Below are 18,914 nucleotides of genomic sequence, written 5' to 3'. Positions count from 1 at the left end.
TTCTCCATTCCTGATGTGGTCAAAATCAGTTTTACATCAGAATAAATGATGCTGTGGAGTGCAGCTTCAGTCTGTGTGTTTGTCTGCTACGAGAGCAACTCAACCGAGATTAAACAGCATTTACACATGGAATATTTGTATGAATTCTCAATATTAGAAATAATAATAAGAAAAATATATAGAACATATAATATTACATTATAGCCATTACATGTGTATGTGTGTGTATGTGTGTGCAATAATTAATATTATATTTATAAAATATACTATTAATTATAGTACATACAAGATGTATTTTCAGTAGTTATATTATTCTATTTCATATATATATTTATTTTATAGAATAATAAATTTAAGTGTGATTATTATATAGTAAATATTGTAAATGATAATATAAAGTATCAATACATGAATGATTTTATATGTAATTATAGTTGAAGATGTATTGATATTAATTTCTATTTTGTGTTTATTTTTTTGTTTGTGTTTTTGTTTTTTTTTATGTTATATATTAATATTATATTATATATGCATTTTTATTATTTATAAGACACAAGCCACTGTATATATAATACAGATTAATAAATATAAATATTTAGATTCTCACCCAGAAAATGAAACCTAAGATCGTTGCTTTTAAACATTTTCTTAAGCATTCATTCACATCATAATGCTGTATATATGTGTGTGTGTTGTTTGTAGTAACGCTCTGTGATGTGTTTTGTTTTGTTTCTTTCAGCACACATCACTATCCACGGCTGATTCCCCTCATAGACCAGCACCTCGGCAACATCTAATCCAGTGGCTGTTGCAGACGGTGAGGGACACACACACACACACACACCCACCACACACACACCAAACACACCAACACAAACTCACACACTCACACACTCACACGCACACACACCCACACACCCACTCACACACAGCACCACACACGCACACTCACACACCACTCACGTCACACTCACACACACACGCACACACGCACCGCACACGCACGCGCAGAGCGACGCCACACCGCACAGCAAAACGCGCACCACACACTCACACACACACGCACACAACGCACATCACACACACACCCATACACACCTCACACACAATCACCCACCAACCACACAACACACACAGAGCACGTCACCCCTCCACACACACACACTCACCCTCACATCACTGTCACCGGTCAATCACTGACACACCCACGCGCACACACGCACACACAGATCAGAGTGAAATCCCTGCACACGCACACACACACGAGACAACCACTCACGCACGCAACACAGTTGACACAGCACGCACACACACACACACACGCACGCATGCACACAAAACACCACACACACCACACACGTGAAATAACACATCCTTCTCTGAATCTGATTCGCTCTGATATTAACCAGAAACAAGGTTCCTTTGAACTTACAGACGCTGCTATGATTTTTTTGTAGATCTTCTGGTTCAGGACGGGGCCAACACATTCTCTAGAGAGGTGAGAATTCACCATTTATTCACCCGCATGTCGATCCAAATTCTGTACGACTCTCTTCATTCTAGAGACAACAAAAGAACTGCAAAATGAAATGTTTTAAATACTGTCGTTAGTTGCTCTTTTCCATGCAGTTACAGTTAGCAAATGTCAGCTGGAGCGTTTAAGTCTGACACAATCAAGTGACCTTACCGATTCACACACGCTGTCCTGCAACGTCCTCTACTAGTGTTCAAAAGTCCATTTCATCATAGTGAATCAGTTCATTCAGATGATTCTGTTTATTGAACCTGTTCATCCAAATGATACAGTGATTCATTTGAGCCATAACTCACTGTGAAGCATTTTGTGTCACTCCACTGATGGCTCTAATAAAGTGAAATTATATTTTCATAGTCAAATAAATATCGTTTCTCAGTTATATAAATAAGAGTTTTTATTTTATTCATAGTATTTAGTAGAACTGCATGTCTTTTTCTAAAATTTGATTAACTGAGCTACAGTTTTTTAAAGTATTTTCACTGAATCATTTGGTTGAACTGTTTCATTAAACGGAATCATCCAAATTAACTGGTTCTGTTTTTGTTAAATGAATTATTTGACCCTGTTCACCTACTGAAAACATATTTTAGTGAGTGAATTTATGTTTTGTTTAGTTTTTTTTTGTGTAGTTTTGGTTTTTTTTGTAAAAATTGTTAATTTGATTTAATACTACTTAAGGGATGAGTTTTGTTTCTTTCATCAGATTTGGAGAATTGCAGCATGCATCAGTGTCTCAGCAATGGATGCTCTGCAGTGAATGGGTGCCGTCAGAATTAGAGTCCATACAGCTGATAAAAACATCACAATAATCCACACCACTCCAGTCCATCAGTTAATGCCACATATTTTAACTGTTTTAGATTGATTTTGCATGTAAAAAAGTGCTTGATCTGTGCATATTTCTCACCTGATTCATTAAAGTTAAAAATGTCTTAGTTTAGTTTTTTGTTTTTTCTTATGAAGTTATTTGATGGTGTGGTGTGGTGTTGTTTATTGTTGTGTTTTTTTATGTTTTTATCAACTGTTTGGAGTCTCATTCTGACGGCACCCATTCACTGCAGAGCAAGGGATGTAATGCTACATTTCTCCAAACCTGATGAAGAAGCAAACTCATCCTAATCTTGGATGAACTGAGGGTGATTTTTAGGTTTCTTTAAATGGCCTGTAGCTTTACTCTTGACTTTGAGCAGATGGAAAGCTCTTGTCCAGCCCCATTTATGAAACCTGATGACAACCTACAATGACGATCGGGATCCTCAGGAGAGGATCTAGTGTCCATATCCGTCTCTTAAAGGGTCTCCCAGATGAGATCAGCTCAAACACACTCAGAATCAGGCTGACGTCCTTGATGAAGCCGCACATGTTGTTCATGGCAGGTCACCTGGGCTTCGCCAGCACTTTCCCGGTTAATGGCTGGAGAGTTGGGTTTCAGTGACTGATTGATTCCAGCTCGTGTTCTGCTGTGGTGGAGTATGAATGGACTCTCAGTGTTTATCCTCTCGTCTCCTCAGGCACGTCCCTGTCCTGATGGAAACCATTAAGAAAGGAGTTCACGATGCTGACTCTGAGGCCAGATCAATCGCTAGAAAGTGAGTAGTTATGTGTTTAATAATTATAACATGATTGTTGATGTCCAAATCATCTCTGCACTGATATAGACATTTTACTCAATGCAAAAAACCGAAATGCAGACCTAAAAGAGCTGATTTGGGGGAAAAAATCAGGCATTAAAATATTACAGTCAGTGTTATTTCAGTATTATTTTTTTATTTATATATTATGAATGTCTTTATTTTTGTTTTGTTTTTATTTAAGTACCTTTGTTGTGTGTTTTGTCATTTTTATTATTAGTTTTTTTAATATGACTATAGATTTTATGTTTTAGTTGGTAATGTTGTGTTATGTTTACTACAGTAGTTTTTGTAAATATTTTGAATGTTTTTATTTTTGTTTTCAGTTTTCATTTTAGCTAAAGTTTTAACAATTTTGCTTTGTGTTTTTATCATTTTTATTATTCATTTTAGCTAAAGTTTTAACAATTTTGCTTTGTGTTTTTATCATTTTTATTCACACACACACACACACACAGTGAAAAAAGAAAGTGAAAGTGTATATACACACACACACACACACACATACTTAATTTAATATATATATATTTTTATATTATTTAAAATATTATGCAGTTAAGGCTATTAATTATTTTTTAAATATAATAATTGTAATATATTATATACATATATTTATTTGTGTTTATATTTTGAATATTTAGTACTTCAGCTTCAACTTAAAAATTAGAAATGTTTCATTTGCACCTTATTATATATATATATAGGAGAGAGAGAGAGAGACGAGAGAGAGAGAGGAGAGCAGAGGCGAGAGAGAGAGAGATTTTAAGTTATGCAATTTTTAATATGGTTTTACTTTTACTAAGCGATAAGCCCTGATGTAGAATAGTTACTGTCGATGGATAATGTTTAGAACTAATAACAAACAAAACAAAAACAAATTTAATCAGGAAAAAATAAGCTCTAATATCAGCCTAACTGGTCTGACGCTAATAAAAATAAACATAAGTACTGGTTGATATCAATATGGTCATTGATTAGGTTGTGCATCATTTTAATAACGAGGTGATTTCTGAGGATAGCTGTAATCTGAATGATTGTTTTGTAGATGTTACTGGGGTTTCCAGCGCCCACTTCAGTAAGGAGGCGGAGCTTCTGTTTCAGGAGCCTGGACTGACCTATCAGAAGGCGCTCCCGTCTCACCTGAAGAGCTCCGACAGCATCAATGTCTCCTGGCGCAGTCCGACCGCTCGTCCTCCAGCTTCGCAGGAGAGCCTCCAGTGAGAACCGCTCTTTCATTAAGACTCGTTAGTGCAGTGAATCAGCTTTCACTCTCCAATCTCACTCTTCATTTCTCTCATAGTCGGCCGCTGTCTGCTAAAACACCTGTCGGGAGCACCTTGAGCAAAAGTGAGAATATACATACTTTTTTATTTTAGTGATTTAGTAAAATAGCAGTACAGATGTATGTTTATGCTGAGAGTGGACTTTTAAATGAAGAAGATTTAAAAGCTCTTGTATGTGGCATGGGGTATTTTTGTTTGTACCACAGTAATTTTCTCTGGTATTCTCTCAGCTAAAGCGGTGAGTTCTCGTGGATCCTCTTCACTCCAGCGCTCGCGCAGCGATGTGGACGTGAACGCCGCGGCCCGTGTGGAGTGTGTAATGTCTGCCGTCCCCGCTGCCGCCCCCTTCAGCTCAACAGCGGCACTGCCACCGGGTTCCTACGCCTCTCTGGGTAAAACAACCAACACTTACATGTTTAGAGAGGAAATACTGATGAAGACAGCCAGACAATCCCATAATGGGGTGTTTGTGTGAAATTTAAGATGCCATTTTTTTTTTTTTTGGAGTCTATGCAGTTAATCTCTAGTAATTATTATTTAAATTAAATAAACGTTTTTATATATATATATTATAATATATATATATATATATATATATATATATATAACTAATTATGCACTTAATAATATTTAAGTGCATAAATATGCATATAGTATCTATATTTAATTTTATTTATATTTAAAGTATTCTTTTTTATTATTATTTTTGTTGTACAGAGCCAAACACTCTGATAATGTGGTGAATTTTATATATTAATATATAAACTTTAATTTTTTTTTTTTATTTGTATTTTGGATGTTAAATGTGAGTTTGTGTTTTATTTTTGATATTTTGAATTTTTGTTGTTTTGAGACATTTTTTTTTTTGTTTTTTTTTTTTTTTTTTTTTGTTGTTTTTTTTTTTTTTATGTTTTAATTACTGTTTAGATATATTTTAAAACCCTGTTTTTTTTGTTTTTATTCATATGGGCATTAACTGTAATGGTGCACTTATATGATATATATATATATTATATATATATATATATATAATATATATATATTATATATATTAAATATGTATATATATATATATATAATGTATATGTATATATATATTATATATTATATATATATGTATTATAGATATAATATAGATATTACATATATGTATTTATTTATTATGTATTATTATCTCTATTAATTATTATTAAATTAAATAAACAGTATCTTATAACTATATATTTAATAATATTTAAATTACAATTAAAGGGCATAAATGTGGCATCTAGTTTATATATTTAATTTAATTTAAAATTTAAAGTATTCTTTTATTTTCGCTGTAGTTGAGCTATATATATATATAATATATATATCTATATATATTGCATATAAATTTGCATTTATGAAAAAAAATGCATATAAATTTGCATTTATGATTTATGTAGAGAGCCAAACAATCCAATATTATTTGTTACATATATTATGTTAATTATATGTATATATATATTATATATCCAATATTATTCATTATTTAAATTATAAATATTTATATATTTATTATTATTATTAATAAATGTGTGCGTGAGTCTGTTTGTGTGTGTGTGTGTGTGTGGGTGTGTGTGTATACAAACCTATCTTTATATTATTTAAATTTTAAGGTATTTTGCATTAGAATTTTACACTTGTAATGATTAGTTTTTTTAAATTAATTATTTTTAATTATCTTTTTAAATGATATTCTATTATCTCATGATTAGACTATAACACATTTTTAAAGTTTAACAAATGACCAAATGAAACATATTAACTCAGTTTATTTCCTGAACTAGCACATTTTCTGTAAAGTCACTACACATAACGTGGGATACACACAGCTTTTTTGAAATATAATTTTGACATACAAAATAACATGTTCATATGAGGGTGTTTTGATGATTAACACACTCCTGCATGATCCCAGACGGCTTCCTCTAACACGCGCTGATGCTTCTGTTGTCTTCTGTTGTACCTCTGCTCTTATTTGCTCAAAGATGCGGCTGGTAATGTGGAGGGTAAGATGTGTGTGTCTCATTGTCCGATTCTGTATTCTGTTTTGTGTTGAAAAGCATCAGTCTGTTTGAGACTTACACAGAAGACGGGTCCAGTTTATTGGCTAGTGTGGGTAATTTGATAAATAAGTGACATACAGTCACTCAAAAGATTTAGATACAACATTCTCTTTTGAATTGCATATGAATATATGTGTTGGGATGAGCGGTTTGAACATGTTGATGTCAGTCAATGTCAGAGTTTTCACAGCGTCTGTTCAGTTTGGGCTTGTTGAGTATAAGAGTCGTGTGTTTGGGTTTTGTATTCAGGTTTTTGTGCATGTATGCATCAGTTTGCACAGTTAAATGATTTGTGCAATAAGTAATGTCTGTTTATGTCAGTTATAAATAAATATATATTTTTGATTAAAATATGCATTTATTAAAAAACATTAAATTAATTAAAATTTGTGTATAATATATTTGTTTTTGTAATTTTTTAGAAATATATATTTATATATCATTAAATTATTGAATTAAGTGCTTTTATTTGATTTAAATTATATTTTTATTTGTAAATTGCATTTTATTTTTAAATTAGATTTATATTATTTGTTAAAATATAAATATTAATTTAATTAATTACTTAATTTTTTATTGTTACGGGACAGGCAACATTTCAAAATTAAAATTTTTGCATAATATTTATATTTCATTTAATTTCAAAAATCATGTTTTATTTTTAATTTTAGTGAATTTTTTGTCATTTTTTATATGCTTTTTGTTTTTTTTTGTTTTTATATTTTCTAAATCGGTTTAGTGTTAATTGTTTTTTTTTTGTTTTTCGTTTTAGTTTATTTCAGTTTTACTTTTATTTCAGTTAGTAACTTGTTGCAAAGAAACATTTAAAAATTTAAATTTTATGTTTTTCATCTAATATTTTATTTATAAATTATTCAGTTTTCAATTTGATTTCTGTTGAAATTTCAGTCATGTTATGGGCTTTTGTAATTTTTTTTAATTTTAAAAAATATTTATATTTCAGTTTGTTTTATTTCAGTTATTAATATTCATACTAATAACTCAAACTTATTTCAAAATGTTCTTGTAGTTTAAGTGTTTAATCAAATATTTATATTTAATTTTTATACATTAAAAATAGATTTTATATATTTTTATTTAAACTTATTTCATATATATATATATATATATATAGATATATATATATATTATACTAAATGTTCTTGTAGTTTAAGTGTTTAATCAAATATTTATTTTTGATAGTTACTGAAATGATTTTTGTGTTCATTTATAATTTTACGGTTCTGTATTTTTTCCTCTATCTTTCTGCAGGTCGTGTGCGAATGAGACGACAGAGTTCAGAGACGGTACCTGGGGGCGGAGCCTCTGTGACAGACAGCAGGGGGCGGAGGCCGAGCCCAAAGGCTGTACTCCCCATCAAGCGTGGAGTTGGCAGTGTTATCACAGCGTGAGTTTGCAGTTACGTCATCCTGTTCAGTTGTATTATGTGGTTTATGACTGTTAGATAAAGATTTTTGCATGTGAATGATAGGAATATTATAGAGACAATTAAAGGGTCAGGTAATTAAGAAAAAAAAAAACAAAAAAAGAAAAAAAAAAGGATTTTCACAAGTTTCATGTCTGATTTTATTGTGAACATTCATTGTTTGTGTTTAGGTGAGTAAATGATGGCAGTGTTTTCTTTTTTGGGGTGAACTCTCCCTTTAAACCAATGGTAAACCTTGGTCAACAGATGTACAGTATGCTTTAATATCACTGGCTGCAGTGTAATGTACATTATACTCCAGTATAATGTGGCTCTCATGTGTTTTTCCGGTGAAATGTCCCACTTAATGAAAGAGATTATGAAGCTCTGTCCTTTTCTGCCTTTGCTGCCTTATAAACATTAGCATGCCTTGAGATTCAGCGGTAGTTTCTGTTTTTACTGATGCATGTCTTATGGGTAATGTAGTTTTCTCATTCACTGTCCCGCATCAAGGAATCCATATCAGCTAATCCTGTGGTGGGGTAAAACTCACTGGTTACGGAGTAAAAACATGGATTGACGTATGCATTCGGCCTGTCCATAAAATCATGATCCACGTGACTGCTGTGATTGATTCCCCTTTTTGTTAACTTTCAGTACAACCGGTTTTGCTGTTATATTTGTCAAAGTACATTTAAGGCGAATCAGTTTAATCAGTGTCATTGTTGGTAATGGCCTCGGTTAGTTATTTCCAGCCAGCGTCGTTATCATTCACTTATACTAAATCTATATAAAAAAAATAATTGAAATAAAACGGAAATAAAATGAAAATATTTTAAAAAATTATAAAAATTTTGAAATGTTGCTTGCAACTAACTGAAAAAATTTAAGTTGAAGTATGAAAATTACTAACTGAAATAAAACTAAAACTGAAATAAGAATAAATTAAAACTATTTTGAAATGTTGTTTAAAAAACAAAATGTAACAAAAAATAAAAAAGAGAACATAACACAATTACTAACAATTAAGCTAAAACCAAAAAATAATGTAAAAATTAAAAAATAAATTAAAACTATTTAAAAATATCAAAATAAAACCAAAAAATAATGTAAAAATTAAAAGATTAATCCCAAACTTCCAAAATACTGTAAACAAATGCTAAAATAAATAAGGAAAAATATTTTATATAATATATCTAGATATATATATATATATAATATATTATTATAATATATAATATATATATATATATATTTATGAAAATTTACAAAAAAAGGCAAAAGCACATAAATAAAGACAAAAATGAAGCTACACAAACCTGAATATTTACAATTTTTAGAAATAAATTAAAACTGTTTAGAACTATAAAAAATTAAAAAAAGACAAAGAACATACCACTTACTAAATATCCGCCAAAACGAAAAAATAATGTGAAAATTTAAACATTAAAAATAATTAAACTATTTTTGAAATGTTTTAAAAAAAAAACTCACAATGATTTAGCAAACATGACAAAATCAGATACACAATTAACAAAAACTACGCGAAAACTGAAAAACAACATTTAAACATTTGAAAAAATAAAATTAAAAATAAAAAATGAAACTAATCAAACAAAGATCAAAGCAACTAAACACAATTACTAAAAAATTACAAAATCTTTAAATGAATTCTAAAATTAAAAATAAAGCCATTTTCAAAATCTTGATATAATTACTAAATAACACTCTTTCCAGCTTTGCCATTCAGCTCAGTTATTGACCAAAGCCAAGAAACTGTTTAAATATGTCTCAAAACAATTTTAAATCGGGGAATAACAATGGCATCAAAATTAAAGCTGAAAAAAAAGCCCTTTTTTCAGGCTGAACAACAACCTTATTTGTAAAAATCAAAATGTATGATTAACTGAACAAAAGCTTGCCTTTTAATTTGATATTTCTCCTTCTATCAGACGTGGGGGTTTAACGCCTCACACACCCTCTTTTTTTGTGTCTGTGCATGTGCCCCCTTCCCCTTTTTTTGTTTACCCAACATATACAGTTTTTAAAACAGAAACACTAAAGGTCCCAATATATGTGTCTGTTTTTCTAGCGGGCACCGCTCTAGTTCCCCGGAACTCCTGGTTTGTTTTTCCCGGGAGAATCCCTCATCCGCCGACCCCTTTTCGGGCGCCGGCAACGGACGCAGTAAGACCCCAAACGCATCAAGGCTGCGCCGAGAACGAGCCCACCCCCACCGAAACGGTAGACATTTCATCTGTTGACCCCGCAGACCATCCCCTCCAATGCAAGTGTACTGTCTCTAAATAAACGCGTGCTCTTAAAAACTTTTTAAATTCAGCTTAAAATTTAACAATACCTTCTTGTCCATCAACCATTCACATTTAAAACTCTGTGTCCTTTGCTGCTAAAACAGGGTTATTTTACATTGGGGGGTTCCTAACAAAAACGCAGAGGGTTTACTGAAAATGCAAATTCCATTCTCAGCCTAGGTGGCGCTTTCGGAATGGCAGAAATACAGCAGTTTCCAGAAACGCAGTAGACAAAGCAGCGCAGCACTGACTTTGAAACATCATAGCTCATATTTATTCAATGAAATCACAGCCTTTTTGAAGTTTACCACTCGTCACCTTAAACGGGAAAGTTCACCCAAAAATGAATTACCAGATGATTTCCTCAGCCCTCAAGCCTCCTCGGTGTGTATGACTTCTTCTTTCAGAAGAATCCATCAGAGTTATTAAAAAATGTCCTGGCTTTTCAAGCTGTATGTGGCAGTAATGGTGTTATTTCAATAGTCCAAAAGAGTTACATAAAGCGCATCCAATCCATCATAAAAAGGTCCGCACCTGCTCCGGGGCTGAATAAAGGCCCTCCTGTAGCGAATCATTTGCGTTTTTTGTAAGAAAAATAGCCATATTTATATTCCATGGATGGATGCGCTTTATTTCACTTCTTTTGGACTACGTGAAAAATAACATCCCATTCACGGCAGTTAGCAACCACCAAATAGCTCACATTTATCCCATAACCTGAATAAGGAAGTCATACACACCTAGGAGGCTTGAGGGTCGTTTTTTCTTTTCATTTTTGGGTGAAACTTTCCCTTAATGCCATATCGCATTCTTGTCTTTCCATCCCCAATTTAATACTCCTGAATCATGTTTAAGACTTTCATTGTACCACTTGCAAATAACAGACTTTCATGAACCTTAAATTTAATCTTTTTAAGGACCCATCAATAACCTTTCCTGTTCAATTTTTGAGAATACTATTGTTTATTACTCACCTGACAAGTTTCCATCTGTCACTCCCTACTTCTTCTGAGCCGGCAACAGTGAACCGTCAGAGAACCGTAGGCCCCCGAAACGGCTCTGCTGACTGCCTTGGATGTGCGTGATATAAATTAGCGTTTGCGTTCATTTACTGTGGCATGTCAGAAGCCTTTGCCGGTTCCCGGTTTACTGTTGTGACAGTGGTGAGCAGTGCTGCACGTCACTGAACAGTCCTGGGATCCAGAATTCCGCTGCAGCTCCTCTGGCGTTTTCCTTCATGTTGTTCTTATATGACTTCAAGTCACTGCAGCTGATATTTGTCGGATCTAGACTTGTTCTATTCTTTAAGATTTTTTCGGCCTGCAACACTGATGAAACTGTAAATTTGTGTGAGGGACCTGAAAACTTTTTTTAAACATGTGTTTGTTTTATTGTGGCCTGTTGTGTTTCTTTGCTCTGTTGTTTCATTAATGTTTGGTTTATTTTTTCCCCCCTAATGTTTTGTTTGTTCAGTTAAAATATTTAAAAGATTATTTCTATATTTTTATATAGTTTGTTTATGTTACTTTATTTAAGATTTCCTGAAAGGGAAAGTTGAATTTAATAATAACAATATATTAAGAAAGTTATTTTGGTTTTGTTCTTTTCTCTATTGTTCAGTATGGTTGGTTTGATTTATTTTTTTCAAAATGATTTTGTTTTGTTAATATATGTATGTTTGTCTTTTGATTTTCTGAAAGGGGAAATTAATAATAATACTAATATAATAATTGTATATCATCTCTCTCTCACAACAACAACAAGAAAGGGGGCGGGCGGCAGAAGGAAAAAGGGAGAGGAGGGAGGAGGAAACGAGAGAGATATGATTACAATATTATTTTATTTTATTAGTCCCTTTTCCCCCTTTTCGAAAATCATAAGAAAAAACCCTACATATATATAACAAACAAACCTTTTTGAAAAAAAATAAAATCACCAACCATACTGAACATAGGAAAAGAACAATAACCAATACTTTATTAATATTATTGTTATTATTTAAATCAACTTTCCTTCAGGAAATTTCTTAAATAAGTACTAAACATAAATATATAAAATATAGAAATAATCTTTAAAAAATTTTAAAAAACCCAACAAAAATTAGGGGAAAAAATTAAACCAAACATATTGACAACAGAGCAAAGAACCAGGCAATCCACACCTGTTAAAAAATTTTTCAGGTCAATCACAAAATATTACATGTTTCATCAGTGTTTGCAGGCCAAAAAATATTAAAGAATAGAACATTTATATCCAGAAAACTACAAGCCTGCAGGAATGAAGCTCATATAAGAAAACAGAAGAAAAAACAGCAGGGAGCTGCAGTTTGGTTTTGGCCCCCCTGATGCAGTACGTCACACTGCTCACATGATCAACAGTAACAGGGAACCGCAAATTTTCTGCAAGCACAGAATGGCCAAACGCTAATTTATATCAGCACATAAAGGTTTCAGCTCGCAGCCCGTTCGGTCCACGGTTCCTACGGTTCACTGTTGCTCGGCTCAAAAGAAAGTAGGGAGCAGACAGTTTAACTTTCATGAGATAAACAAAAATTTTCCTCAATGAAGTTATGGCCCTTTAAAAAAAAAGATTTAAAATTTTTAAGGTCATGAAAAGTCTTTTACAAGTTTGTAAAGAAAGTCTTACCATGATTTCAGGAGGTCTTAAATTTGGGGAGGAAAGCAAGAATTGCATTGGCATTAAGGGAAGTTCACCAAAAATGAAAATGACCCTCAAGCACCCTAGTGTGTATGACTTCCTTCTTTCGGGACGAATCCAATGCCCTTTGTTTTTCCCAAGTTTTTAAAAATGGCAGTGAATGGATTTTATTTTTAAGTAGCCCAAAAGAGGAAATAAAGCGATCCACCCATGATTAAATTGGATTTTTTTCTCCCAAAAACGCATGGATTCGCTACAGAGGCCTTTATTCAGCCCCGAGCAGGGGACATTTTTAGATGGTGGATGCGCTTTATTTCATTTCTTTGGACTATTGAAAACTAACACCCATTCCTGCCATCATAAAGCTTGGAAAAGCAGACCATTTTTTATATAACTCTGACTGGATTCTTCGAAGAAGAAAGTCATAACCCCGAGGATGGCTTTAGGGTGAGTAATCATCTGGTAATTTTCATTTTTGGGTGAACTTCCCTTTAATGTGACGAGTAAACTTCAAAAGCTGTGATGTCATTGAATAAATTGAGCTCTGCATGTTTCAAAGTCAGCTGCTGCGCTGCTTTGTCTACTGCGGTTACGGGAAACTGCTGTATTTCTGCCATTCCGACATCACCGGCGCCACCTACTGGCTGAGAAGCAAATTTGCATTTTCAGTAAGCCCCGTCTGCTGTTTTTGTTCAGACCAATGTGAAAAGTGTACCCCTTTTTTACTGTAGCAGAGACACAGAGTTTGTAAATGTGAAACTGGTTGATGGCACAAGAAGGTAAATTCGTTATTTGAAGCTTGAATTTAAAAAGCGGTTTCAAGAGCCGCGCGTTTATTTACCGTATGAACAGTACTACATTGCATTGGATGAGATGTGGTCTTGCGAGGTCAACAGGATGTAAATGTCTCACCGTTTGGAGTGTGTCGGCTGGGGCTCGTCTCTCGGCTGCAACCTTGACTTCGTGGGATCTTACTGCGTTCCGGCTGCCGGCGCTCGAGTGGATCAGGCGGCTCCGAGCTTCTCCCGGAAGAGCCGAGCCAGGAGGCTTCCCGGGGTGAACTATAGCGGCTGCCAGCTAGAACCTGAACTGCACACATATAATTTGGTGACTTCAGTGTTACTGGTAATACTGTATATGTCTAGAGTAAAGCAACAAAAGTGGATAAGAACCAGCACATGCATCAGAACACAAAAACAGAGGCTGGGTGGTATTAAACCGTCCACTCGTACATTGATAGAAGTAGAAAATAGCACAGTTAATCTGGCGAAGCTTTGCTTTCAGTTAATTAATATGGCAAGCTTTTGTTCAGATTAATATGGCAAGCTTTTGTTCAGTTAATCATTCTTTTTTTAAATACTTAGCTTCCAAATTTAATTTATGATGGCATTGTTATTCATGATTTAAAATATGTTTTTGAGACATATTTTCAACAGTTTCTGGGATTTTGGTTTATTATGATGTGATTGTTGTGAGATGGAAAGAGTGTTATTTTAGTATTATTTATTATTTCAAGATTGAACTGGCTTTATTTTTAGATTTTTTAGAATTCATTTAAATATTTGTAATTTTTTTAGTAATTGTGTTTTGTGCTTTGATCTTTTTGATTAGTTTTTTCATTTTTTTATATTTTTATTTTATTTTTAAAATGTATAATTGTCTTTGATCTTTTTGATTTTAGTTTTTTAGTAATTGTGTTATCTGCTTTTGACATTTTTGCTAAATCTATTGTAGTTTTTTTTTAAACATTTCAAAATAGTTTTCATTTATTTTTAAATGTTTAAATTTTAACATTATTTTTTCACGTTTTTTTGGCTTAATTTATAATGTGTTATTTCCTTTCTTTTGTCATTTTTTTTCATTTTTTTATATTTTCTAAACAGTTTTTAAATTATTTTAAAATTGGAAATATTCAGGTGTAGCTTAATTTTTTAGGTCATTTTATTTATGTGTCTTTTGCCTTTTTGTAAATTTTCATATCATATCTAAATATATATATATATATATATATATATCTCATAATAGAATTATAGTAGATATATATATATATATATCATATAAAGTATTTTTTACTTATTTTATTATTTGGGTATTTTTTACAATTAATTTTTTAAGTTTTGGCTTAACATCTTTAGTAATCGTGTTATGTGCCTTTTTTCTTTTTGATATTTTAAATAGTTTTAATTTAATTTTTTCATTTTTAACATTTATTTTTTGGTTTTAGCTGTAATTTGTTAAGTACATTGTGTTATGTTTTCTCTTTTTAATTTTTTGTTACATTTTTGTTTTTTAAACAACATTTCAAAATAGTTTTAATTTATTCTTATTTCAGTTTTAGTTTTATTTCAGTTAGTAATTTTCATACTTCAACTTAAATTTTTTCAGTTAGTTGCAAAGCAACATTTCAAAATTTTTAATATACATTTTTTAAATATTTTGGAATTTATTTATTTTTATAATTTTTTAAAATATTTTCATTTTATTTCCGTTTTATTTCAATTATTTTTTTTATATAGATTTAGTATAAGTGAATGATAATGACGCTGGGTGGATGTTTAATATGATTAGGCTTTAATGTACTTTGACAAATATAACAGCAAAATCATACTAATAACACAACGGGAATCAATTACAGCAGTACAGTGGATCATGCTTTTATGACAGGACGCATGCAGACGTCAATCCATGTTTTACTCCATACCGTGAGTTTTACCCCCCTGACAAATATAATGATCTGGAGTCCCTTGATGCGGGACAGTGAAGAGAACTATACAATAACCCTATAGTCCATGCATCAGCAATGACCTACGCTTGTGCATCAGCATGAACTACCGCTGATCTAAAGCATGCTAATGTTTATGAGGCAGCACAGGAAGAGAGACAGAGTTCATATCTCTTCATTAAGAGGGACATCAACCGAAAACACATGAGAGCCACATTATACTGGAGTATAATGTACATTACACTGCAGCCAGTGATATTAAAGCATACTGTAAAAATGTGTTCGATGAAGTTTTTTTATTTGTTTAAAGTGAACAATGAATGTTCACAATAAAATCAGACATGAAACTTGTGAAAATCCTTTTTTTTTTTTTTTTTTTTTTTTTTTTTTTGTGAGACTTTTTTTTTTTTTTTTTTCTATTTTATTTGTATTATTTTTTTTTGTGTAGATTTTTGTTTGAAGGTTTTTGTTTGTGATGTATTTTTTGTGATATAGAAGGACAGCTGAACAGGATGACGTAACTGCAAACTCACGCTGTGATTGGGAGACAGCTTTGGCTCGGCTCCGCCCCCTGCTGTCTGTCACAGAGGCTCCGCCCCCAGGTACCGTCTCTGAACTCTGTCGTCTCATTCGCACACGACCTGCAGAAAGATAGAGGAAAACATACAGAACCGTAAAATTATAAATGAACACAAAAATCATTTCAGTAACTGCAAAATCCATTTATTTTTATATTTAATTTTATATATATATTTCAGTAACTGCAAAATCCATTTATTTTTATATTTAATTTTATATATATATATAAAATCTATATATATAGATACCATCTATTTTTGTAATGTATCAACAATTCAAATATAGACATTGTGAATTAACAACACTAAATATAAATATTTGATTAAACACTTAAACTACAAAGTAATGAATAGTAATAACTGAAATAAAACAAACTGAAATATAAATATTTTTTAAAATTAAAAAAAATTACAAAGGCCCATAAAATGACTGAAATTTCAACTGAAATCAAATTGAAAACTGAATAATTTATAAATAAAATATTAGATGAAAAACATAAAATTAAATAAAATATTAGATGAAAATGCAACAAGTTACAACTGAAAAAAAGTAAAACTGAAATAAACTAAAACGATTTAGAAATATAAAAAAAGCATATAAAATGACTAAAAATTCAACTAAAATTAAAATAAAAACTGAATTGAAATTAAATGAAATATAAATATTATGCAAAAAAGTAAATTTTGGAAATGTTGGCCCCCCCCTCGGTAACAAATTGTGGAAATTAATTAATTAATTTAATTTAATATTTGATATTTTAAAACAAATAATATCAATCTAATTTTAAAAATTAAAATGCAATTTACAATATAAATATATTTATAATAATACACAAATAAAATCTTTATTCAATATTTAATGATTATTATTGATATATACATATGTATTATCTAAAAAATTACAACAAACAAATATATTATACACAAATTTTAATTAATTTAATGTTTCTTTAATAAATGCAGTATTTTAATCAAAAATATATATTTATTTTATAACTACATAAACAGACATTACTCTTAGTGCACAAATCCATTTACTGTGCAAACTGATGCATTACATCCCACAAAAACCTTGAATACAAAACCCAAACACACACCTCTTAATACTCAACAAGCCCAAGCCCAAACTGAACAGACGCTGTGAAAACTCTGACATTGACTGACATCAACATGTTCAAACCGCTCATCCCAACACATATATTCATATAAATGCTGGAGAATGTTGTATCTAAATCTCTTGAGTGACTGTATGTCACTTATTTATCAAATTACCCACACTAGCCCTACATACTGGACCCGCTACTTACTGTGTAACGTCTTCAAACAGACTGATCCTTTTTTCAACACAAAACAGAATACCAGCAATCGGACAATGAGACACACACATCTTACCCTCCACACTTCCAGCGCGCATCTTTTTGACAAAATAAGAGCAGAGGTACCAAACAGAAGACAACAGAAGCATCAGCGCGTGTTAGAGGAAGCCGTCTGGGATCATGCAGGAGTGTTGTTTATTCATCAAAACCACCTCATATAACCATGTTATTTTTGTATGTCCAAATTGTATTTCCAAAAAAGCTGTGTGTATCTCCCCTACCATTACACGGATGTAGTGGACTTTACAAAAAAATGTGCTAGTTCAGGAAATAAACTGAGTTAATATGTTTCATTTGGTCATTTGTAAACTTAAATAATGTGTTATTCTATCATGAGATAATAGAATCTACATTTAAAAATATAATTAAAAATATTAATTTAAAAAAAATTATTTTTTTTAATTTATTATTATGTTTAATTATAATTAAATTTTATTTAATTTTTTTTATGTTTGTATACACACCCACACACAGACACACACTACCACACACAAACCGACTCACGCACACATTTAATTAATAATAAATAATAACTATATAAATATTTATAAGTTTAAATAATGAATAACTCTTGGATATAAGTATATATATAACATATAATTACATAATTATGTAGACAAATAATATTGGGATTGTTTGGTCTCTCTACATAAAAAAATATTTTATTAAAAAATGAAAAATAAAATAAAATTATCTATATATATATATAAGATATATATCTTTATTATATATATATATATATCTATTAGCCTCCCTACCGCGAAAATAAAAGAATACTTTAAAATTTAAATTAAATTAAATATATGATACTATATTCACACATTTATGCCCTTGAAATTTACTTTACAATATTATTAAATATATAGTTTATATAAATGTTTATTTAAAATTTAAATAATAAAAAATAGAAATTAATAAATAAATAATAAATAAAATAAATATATTAGTATACATATATATAAAAAAACATATAAATATATATATATGATATATTAATACATATAAGATATATATCATATATATACAATAATATATATATATATGATATTATATTATAGTAATATATGATAATATAATATATATTATAGTATATAAAGTGCACATTACAGTTAATGGCCCTTGAATTATAATTTAAATATAAATAAAAATATATTGGGAGTGTTAAATGTAAGTTTTGATCTACCAGTAATTAAAGATATTAACTGCAATAGAACGCGCCAAAAAAAAAACAAAATCTAAAAAAAACAGGGTTTTAAAATATGCACAATCACATATACAGCTCACATTTACAGTTAATGTCC

The 18,914-nt window shown here is 30.9% G+C and overlaps 1 protein-coding gene and 3 long non-coding RNA genes across 4 annotated transcripts in view; 3 read left to right on the top strand and 1 right to left on the bottom strand.

Moving 5' to 3' along the window:
• LOC109050433 (zinc finger protein GLI2-like) overlaps positions 1–18,914 on the bottom strand; it is a 192,111-nt gene that overhangs the window by 53,868 nt on the left and 119,329 nt on the right. The window lies entirely within an intron of this gene.
• LOC122146652 lies at positions 1,456–4,270 on the top strand. Its single transcript, XR_006161183.1, has 3 exons — positions 1,456–1,498; positions 3,049–3,126; positions 4,214–4,270. It is a non-coding gene; the product is annotated as an uncharacterized LOC122146652 (long non-coding RNA).
• Positions 4,296–4,780, top strand: LOC122146650. Its single transcript, XR_006161181.1, has 3 exons — positions 4,296–4,385; positions 4,469–4,515; positions 4,682–4,780. It is a non-coding gene; the product is annotated as an uncharacterized LOC122146650 (long non-coding RNA).
• Positions 4,770–7,903, top strand: LOC122146653. The gene is made up of 3 exons (XR_006161184.1): positions 4,770–4,843; positions 6,464–6,484; positions 7,814–7,903. It is a non-coding gene; the product is annotated as an uncharacterized LOC122146653 (long non-coding RNA).

This window comes from Cyprinus carpio, chromosome A11, assembly GCF_018340385.1.
Source record: "Cyprinus carpio isolate SPL01 chromosome A11, ASM1834038v1, whole genome shotgun sequence".
NCBI lineage: Eukaryota > Metazoa > Chordata > Actinopteri > Cypriniformes > Cyprinidae > Cyprinus > Cyprinus carpio.
The sequence above is the reverse complement of the archived record's forward strand: the minus strand, read 5'-3'. Positions and strand labels throughout refer to the sequence as shown.